The 8,666-nt window shown below is 39.6% G+C and overlaps 1 pseudogene; it reads left to right on the forward strand.

Annotated features, from left to right (window-relative positions):
* Gm5688 (predicted gene 5688) lies at positions 3,758–5,136 on the forward strand (annotated as a pseudogene).

The raw sequence follows: 8,666 nt of genomic DNA on the forward strand, positions 1-8,666 counted from the left end.
TAAACACCCATTCCCAGAACTGCAACGCTTTTATCTTCCACAATAGGAATGTTATTTCCAAATAATAAAAGATGCTAGTTGGGTTTTCTTACTTCCCATCACAAGTAAAAAGGGAGTTCTTCCTCAGACCCACTCATGTCTCTCTCTTCAAATGACCATCTCTGTTAGGCACAATAGAAGGAAATGCGTGCAGTTGGTCATGCTGCCAACACCTTTAGCACAAATGTGTATATAGCCGATTCCTGTCTTCAGACAACATGTTTTTCTCAGTGAAAGAAAAACATGTAATTCAAAGAAATTCAATAGTTCAATGTCAGTCTGGTATTTTTTCATTAGTAGATAAAGCCCTAACATAACGATTACATATAACTTTTCATGTTAGGGACAAGGTCCTCTTTTCTAGATGACTTTGAAAGTGAAAGTGCATTTTAGTCAAAGTATCTTATTTTTCAGATGCATATGCTACATTTGACATAGGTGAATGAATGTGATGTATTAGCATATAAATTAAAATAGTAACATAAAAATAAAATAGTAATAAGATGTTCCAGTGAGTTCCTTTTCAATTTCCTTTTTAGCTGAAATAACACTTCCCCCTCTGTGTAATATATAGTAGTGGCATCATTTTATGCAAAAATTCACCCTAAAGGCTTAACATTTGGTTTTTTTCATATTTTCTCTCATATTGTATTCAAGCAATTATTTGCATCCATATAAATCATATACATATATAACCACATTCTAACACATGTAAAAACATGTACTATTTTATACCTTGGTCTTCTTATGCAAAAGGATGACATCACAGGATGTCAACTGGGATATCTTGAATTAATTCTTTTTAATGTCTGCAGAATACCCTACTTTCTGCATTGTGCCTATCTTATTTATATACTTGTGGAGCAATGCCACCCTCGCCGGATGTTGGGACACTAATATTTTTTCACCTTTACATGGTGGGAGCAATTGTGGAACAATCAAAGGAACAGACAAAAAAAATAGTACTATATGTAACCTAAGTGGAGACTGAAATAGGTGAGATGAGCAAACACAAGAATCTCAGAATATGACTTACCAAGCTATAGATAACTTTCACCAGCACTACCAATATATGGGATGTACCCTGCTGAACTTACAACTAGAATAAGTTTTAAATGTCCATCAATATAGCTCCTTAAAGAAAGCCCTAGATGGGGAGCTGTGAGACAAGGTTATGGTGGCTGAACCAGACAGGTTTGATACCATCTCCCAAGCTTACAAGCAGACGATTTCTTCTTCTATCTATAGCAGGAACAAAGAATTGGAAGCAAAGTCGGCCTTGCTGTAGCCAAAGCCTTCCTGAAGAGCCCTGAGTCCAGAAGAAATAGTTCTTTTTTTAAAAGATTTGTTTTTATCTTGAATTACGTGCATGTAGGAGGGGCATGTGCTCATGAATGCCTGTGGAGGAGGGCATCCTCCGGAGGCTACAGGTAACTGTGAGCTGCCCAATGGAGGTGCTAGAAATCAACCTCAGCCCCACTCTACTGCTGAGCCATCTTTCTAGGCTCCAGAAGCAACACTTCTAGGCTTTGGGGAAAATAGAGTCACTGGGGTAAATTTAGATGCCTGGTAAAACAAGACCCTTCAATATTCTTCTCAATTATCATGCTTTCGGTATTGTTGGGTTTCCTTGGATAGAATGTGCTAAAGGTTGAAAGCAGGGCTTTGCACTTGGGAACTGCACACTCCTCCATTCAGTATGATGACAGCCTCATTTTGCCTGTGTGAGCATTTTGAAATAGTTTTTATTTCCTTCTTTATGGCTTTCTAGTCCCCCAGCTTTATACGCTCCTTAAACTCCAAGTCCATCCTGAAGAAGACATGTAGATTTTCTAAAAAAAAAAAAAAAAAAAAAAAAAAAAAAAAAAAAAATTGCTTTACAGGATCAATTTGTTTCATCCATAAACATAAAATCGTACTATTATTTTCTTTCATTGCATATCCTTCTTTAATGGTCTTCTGTGCATACTTACAAAAATTACTTCCAAATATTTGATCAGTTTTTTAGCTAAGAACCTAAATAAATTATTTTTCTCATGTCACTATCTAAATTCTCATTAATACAGAAAAGTTACTGTGATTTTTTATGCTTATTCTATAACCCCCCTTAAATGTTTCTAGTAATTAAATTTCCTAAGAAAAGTACCATACACAATATGATGATAAATGTAAAAATGAAAAAACTTGATTCCTATGCAAATACTAGCTATAAAAATGATTCCCTTTTCAAAAAATAAGAGAACATTGGTAGACTGATTGAACATTGAGGGGATTTAGAGTAATGAACCTCTTACCTAGCATTTAAATAGCCTGAGCTCGGCGCTTCCTCCAAGTGATGCCTGAGGAGCCTACACTGTGCCTCTTCTACTTCTAAAGAAACAAATGGGTGTCTTGAGAATGTGACAGCCTTATTCTGCACCACAGAACAGAAGATTAACACTAAGCCACTATATTGCACAAGATGAGAGGTGAGAACAAACATCCATCAAGTTTGTCTTTTGTCTAATACATCAGAAACTCAGCCTCGCATGACTCACAGAACAGCAGTCATGGTGAGGGAGGAAAGGTGGAGCATTCTCTACTTTCATCCTTTTTTTTTTTAATCTAATTTCCAGAAAGGGACCACATATGCTGCATCTATACCAGTCTTGGATCAAAAAACGTAAACCTCTACTATAAGGATTGTTCTCTGAGAGACACACTTAATGTTCAGACTAGACCCTAGAGAAGTTTAAACACAGAAAGTAAATTGTAATCATAGTCCAAAACAAAGCAATAAGAGGTAATATAGACAATTCCTATAGACTAACATCTCAATAAGACAGATTCATGAGCAGTTGAAGCAGACACTGGACTCCACCCTTAAGGCTGATGGATAAAATAATGGTAATGATGCAAAGAAAAGCCAACGAGACATCCCAAACTGTAGAGCAACGTTTTCCCAACTACAGGTGAGTACAAAGCAGGCTTTCATGAGGGAGTATCATTCTGTCCCCTGAAAAGCAGAAGTGACAAATACACTTGAAAGTTATATCCCCACCAGTTAATCCTTCCAGGAAGCATCTCATAACTTCTGGTTAGGATACAATAGAAAAATCACTGAGCACAGTAAGTTTTACGAGTTTTACAGGTTTTGCAAATGTACTAGGAACTTACTAATCACACTAGCATAGATCCCCAATGCCTCACTAGGTACAAAGTCAGGAGTACATGAGTCTTAAGAAAAAAAATGAACAGTTCTTGAAGAATTAAGCATGACACATTACTTGCAATCAACTATATGTCCATACTTTGCCATGCCAGAACTGGTGGTTACCAACTACACTGAGAACTGAGAACTTCAGGTTGTTTCTTTTCAATATGCCATGCTGCTTCCAAACACTATGCTTCCATAGATCACATGGCAGAGAGCCGAGGTGCTGATCAGTGGTCACTACACCTTCTGGCGTGGGGTTAAGAAACCAACAGAATATTCTACTTGTTATTTCTTCACCTGGAAGAATAATTGGGTTGCAATTTAATTCAGAGAAAAACCTTTATAAAAAATCTAAGACTTGCCAGTTAAGAAATTAGTACAATTTAACCAATAGAAGGCAGAAGTCGAGGATCCTGCGGTGTTTAAAGCTGCAACAGGCAGATTAGATTCTGTTCTAAATACACGGAGATAGTATCAACTCTGTTGTTTTAAATGAAAATAGAGTCTTCTTGATGCATACTACTTCTCCCCTGGACTCCTTGGTAGTCTACTAATGAAAAGTCCTTGTCACACTCTCTTCCCTGCCTCAGTTGTCACAAACCACTTCAAGAATTAAATATGCATGAGTATATCTCCATTTATGTTGGCCAGACACGTGTCCAGATCAGCAATGCCTGTTGGGAGCTCTACTGCCTGGAACATTGTATCCAGCCTGATGACCAGATGCTAAGTAACAAGACCATTGAAGGAGGAAATGACTCCTTCAACACCTTCTTCCGTGAGATGGGTGCTGGCAAGCATACGCTCTGGGCAATGTTTATAGACCAGGAACCCACAGTTATTGATGAAGTTCACACTGGTACCTACTGCCAACTCTTCTACCCTGTGCAGCTCATCACAGGCAAAGAAGATACTACCAATAACTATGCCCATGACCACACCACCATTGGCCTTGTTTTGGACTATATTCACAAGCTAGCTGACCAGTGCATGGGTTGTCAGGGTTTCTTGGTTTTCCACAGCTGTGGCAGGGGAACTGGCTCTGGGTTCCCCTTCTTGCTGATGGAGCAGCTCTCTGCTGATTATGAAAAGAAGTCCAAACTGAAGTTATTCCATCTAACCAGCCACCAGATTTCCACTTCTGTGGTTGAGCCCTACAATTCCATTCTCACCAGCCACACCACCCTCTAGCACTCTGATTGTGTCTTCATAGTAGACAATCTATGACACCTATGACATCTTTCATAGAAACCTCAACATTGAGCACCCAAAGTACACTGACTTTAACCACCTTATTAGCCAGATTGTGTCTTCCATCACTGCTTCCCTCAGATATGATGGAGCCCTGAATTTGATCTGACAGAATTCCAAACCAGCCCTGATACCCTATCCTTGCATCAACTTCACTCTGGCCACATATGTTCCTGTCATCTCTGCTGAGAAAGCCACCACAAGCAACTTAAAACAGCAGAGATCACCAATGCCTGCTTTGAGCCAGCCAATCAGATGGTGAAATGTGACCCTCAACATGATAAATACATGGCTTGCTGCCTGCTATACCATGGTGATTTGGTCCCCAAATATGTCAATTCTGCCATTGCCACCATCATGACCAAATGAACCAACCAGCTTGTAGATTGGTGCCCCATTGGCTTCAAGGTTGGCATTAATCACCAGCTTTCCACAGAGGTACACAGGGGGGACCTGGACAAGGTCCAGAGAGCTTTGTTCATGCTAAGCAACACCACTCTTGCTGAGGTCTAGATCACAAGTTTGATCTAATGTGTACAAAGAAGCCTTTTGTGCACTGGTATGTGGGTGAGGACATGGAGAAGGGGGAGTTCTCTGAAGCCCATGAGAACATGGCTGACCTACAAAAAGATTTTGAGGAGGTTGGAGATGCAATGCACCTCACACCATCAGTTTTCAGAGAGCAACCCTCTGTTCTCACATCAGCCTGGGTTGTTTGAGAATTTCCACAGGAACTTCTTGGCCAACAACTCAACCAAATGAAATCCAGGCCCACCACTGGAAACCTTGCCTGGCCTCAAAAGATGGCCAATTCAGACTCTGGATCTTCTGTTACTAGGAGTCTTCAGTAGGGTCACCCTCATGGGTTCCAGGAAGTCTCCATTGCACTAAGTTTTACACTGCCCTCTGATTGCTTTCAGCCGTCTCTCCCTCCATTCTTTCCCTCCCACACTTGATCCCTCCTGTTCCCATCCCCATCTGCACCAAGTCCACTCACAAATCCTGTTCTATTCCCTCTTCCCAGGAAGATCCATGTGTCCCCCTAGAGCTCTTAACCTAACATCCCTGGGGCTATGTATTCTATCTTGATTACCATTTATTTAACAGCTAATACCCTCTTGTAAGTGAATATATACCATATTTGTCTTTCTGGGTCTGGGTTAACTCACTCAGGATGATTTTTTTTTTTTTTTTGAATTTGTGGAAGAGCCTGAAAGTCTATTTATTCTCAAGGAAACAAGCTGAATTGACTAATATTTGCTACTTTTTTAAAAAAAATTTAATTAGGTATTTTCTTCATTTACATTTCCAATGCTATCCCAAAAGTCCCCCATACCCCCCCCACTCTCCTACCCACCCACTCCCACTTCTTGGCCCTGGCATTCCCCTATACTGAGGCATATAAAGTTTGCAATACCAAGGGGCCTCTCTTCCCAATGATGGCCGACTAGGCCATCTTCTGATACATATGCAGCTAGAGACATGAGCTCTGGGGGGGTACTGGTTAGTTCATATTGTTGTTCCACCTATAGGGTTGTAGGTCCCTTTAGCTCCTTGGGTACTTTCTCTAGCTCCTCCATTGGGGACCCTGTGATCCATCCAATAGCTGACTGTGAGCATCCACTTCTGTGTTTGCTAGGCCCCGGCATAGCCTCACAAGAGACAGCTATATCTGGGTCCTTTCAGCAAAATCTTGCTAGTGTATGCAATGGTGTCAGCGTTTGGAGGCTGATTATGGGATGAATCTCTGGGTATGGCAGTCTCTAGATGGTCCATCCTTTCGTCTCAGCTCCAAACTTTGTCTCTGTAACTCCTTCCATGGGTGTTTTGTTCCTAATTCTAAGAAGGGGCAAAGTGTCCACAGTTTGGTCTTTGTTCTTCTTGAGCTTCATGTGTTTTGCAAATTGTATCTTGTAGGATGATGATTTTTTATTTGCATCCATATTCCTGCAAATTTCATGATATCATTTGTGTAAATATAACACATTTTCATTATTCATTCTTCAGTTGAGGGACATGTAGGTTGTTTCCACTTTCTGACTATTATGAATAAAGCCTCAATAAACATGGCTGATTAAGTGTCCTTGTGGTAAGATGGGAAAAGGGAATATCCTTTCGGTTTATGCCCAGGAGTGGCATAGCTGGATCTTAAGGTAGATCAATTCTCAATTTTCTGAGGAACCACCATATTAATTTCCACAGTGGCTATACAAGTTTGCACCCCCTCCAGCAATGGAGGAGTGTTCACCTTGCTCCACATCCTCACCAGCATGAGCTATCACTTAGCCATCATGACAAATATAAGGTGGAATCTCAAAGTAGTTTTATTTTCATTCCCCTGCTGGCTAAGGATGTTGAACATTTAAATTTTCTGAGCCATTTGAGATTCTTATTGAGAACTCTCTTTTTAGATCTATATTCCATTTTAAATTGAACTGTTTAGTTTTTTGATATCTAGTGTCTTGAGTTCTTTATATATTACCTCTATCAGATGTGGAGTTGGTTAAAAAAAAAAAATCCCATTCTGTAGGCTTCCCTTTGGCCTTTTGACAATGTCTCTTGCCTTGCAGAAGCTTTTCCATTCAGTTCAGAGGTACCATTTATTAATTGCTGATCTTAGTGCCTGCACTATTGCTGTTCTGTTCAGAATGTTGTGTGTGGAGTTTTGGGTTTGGTTTGAGTTGGTTGTTGCTGTGGTTGATTGGTTGTTTGTTCATTTATTTGTTTGTTTGATTGTTGGGGGTTTGAGACAGAGTTTCTCTGTGTAACCATAGACATCCTGGTCTCCTTGAACTCAGAGATTATCTGCCTCTGCTTTCTGAGTTACTAGGATTAAAGGTGTGTGCTACCACCATTCAGTATAGGAGACATTATCTTTTTGAAACTGTATATGGGATGTTAGTGAGTGGCAGTGGCTACCTGAGCAAGAACATAGCTTAAGAGTAAGTCCTTGCCTCTGCCATGGGAGAGATGCTATAAATTTGGCCAGGGAAACTGGAAGAAGAAAGGAACTCATGACTTCAATATAGATTTTGTGAAGACTCAAGTCTGACAGTTTACCTCCAGCAAATCATAGGAACCAAGTAAAGGTTTGTTCTGAAGTAGCATTGAGGGTCATCTGGAAAACTCACTCACACACTTTACTATCTTCAAATATATTTCCACAAATAAGCAGTTACCAAATCAGGTTAATTCAGAGCACAGAGAGGTTGACCCTGGTTCACAGCATACATTAATTTTTTAAATGTATATTTACTCTTTGGAAGTCTGGGCTGGAGTCAGCATAAAAATTAGGCTATAGCTCAGTAATAGAGTGCTCAGGTGGCATGTGCAAAATCCTGGGTTTAATACCACAAGTGTGCACATGTGCACACACACACTATTATATAATGCTTTCATTAAAAATATTCCTAAGAAGCTTGGCAGTGTTGGCTCACAACCTTAATCCCAGCACTTGGGAGACATAGGCAGTTGGATTTCCAAGTTCTAGATCAGCCTTGTCTACAGAGTGAGTTTCAGGACAGTCAGAACCACACAGAGAAACCTGGTATTTAAAAAAAAATAAAAAAAAAAACAAGAGAGAGAGAGAGAGAGAGAGAGAGAGAGAGAGAGAGAGAGGAATACCCCAACACACCAGAAAAGCAAGACTTTAATTTAAAATTACATCTCATGATGATGATTGAGGACTTTAGGAAGAAAATAAGTAACTCCCTTAGAGAAATAAAGGAAAAAGCGGGTAAACAGCTAGAAGCCCTTAAAGAGGTAAAACAAAAATCTCTAAAAGAATTATAGGAAAACACAACCAAACAGGTGAAGGAATTGAACAAAACTATCTGGGATCTAAAAATTGAAATAGAAACAATAAAGAAATCACAAAGAGAGACAACCCTCCCATTACATAATAGTCAAAACAAAGAAAGAATATTAAAAGCAGTAAGGGAAAGGTCAAGTAACATATAAAGGCAGATCTATTAGAATTACACCAGACTTCTCACCAGAGACTATGAAAGCTAGAAGATCCTGGGCAGATGTTATACAGACCCTAAGAGAAACACAAATGCTAGCCCAGGCTACAATAACCAGCAAAACTCTCAATTACCATACATGAAGAAAACAAGATATTCCATGGCAAAACCAAATTTGTACAATATCTTTCTACAAATACAGCCCTACAAAGGAT

The sequence above is a fragment of the Mus musculus genome, chromosome 18 (assembly GCF_000001635.26).
Source record: "Mus musculus strain C57BL/6J chromosome 18, GRCm38.p6 C57BL/6J".
Classification (NCBI taxonomy): Eukaryota; Metazoa; Chordata; class Mammalia; order Rodentia; family Muridae; genus Mus; species Mus musculus.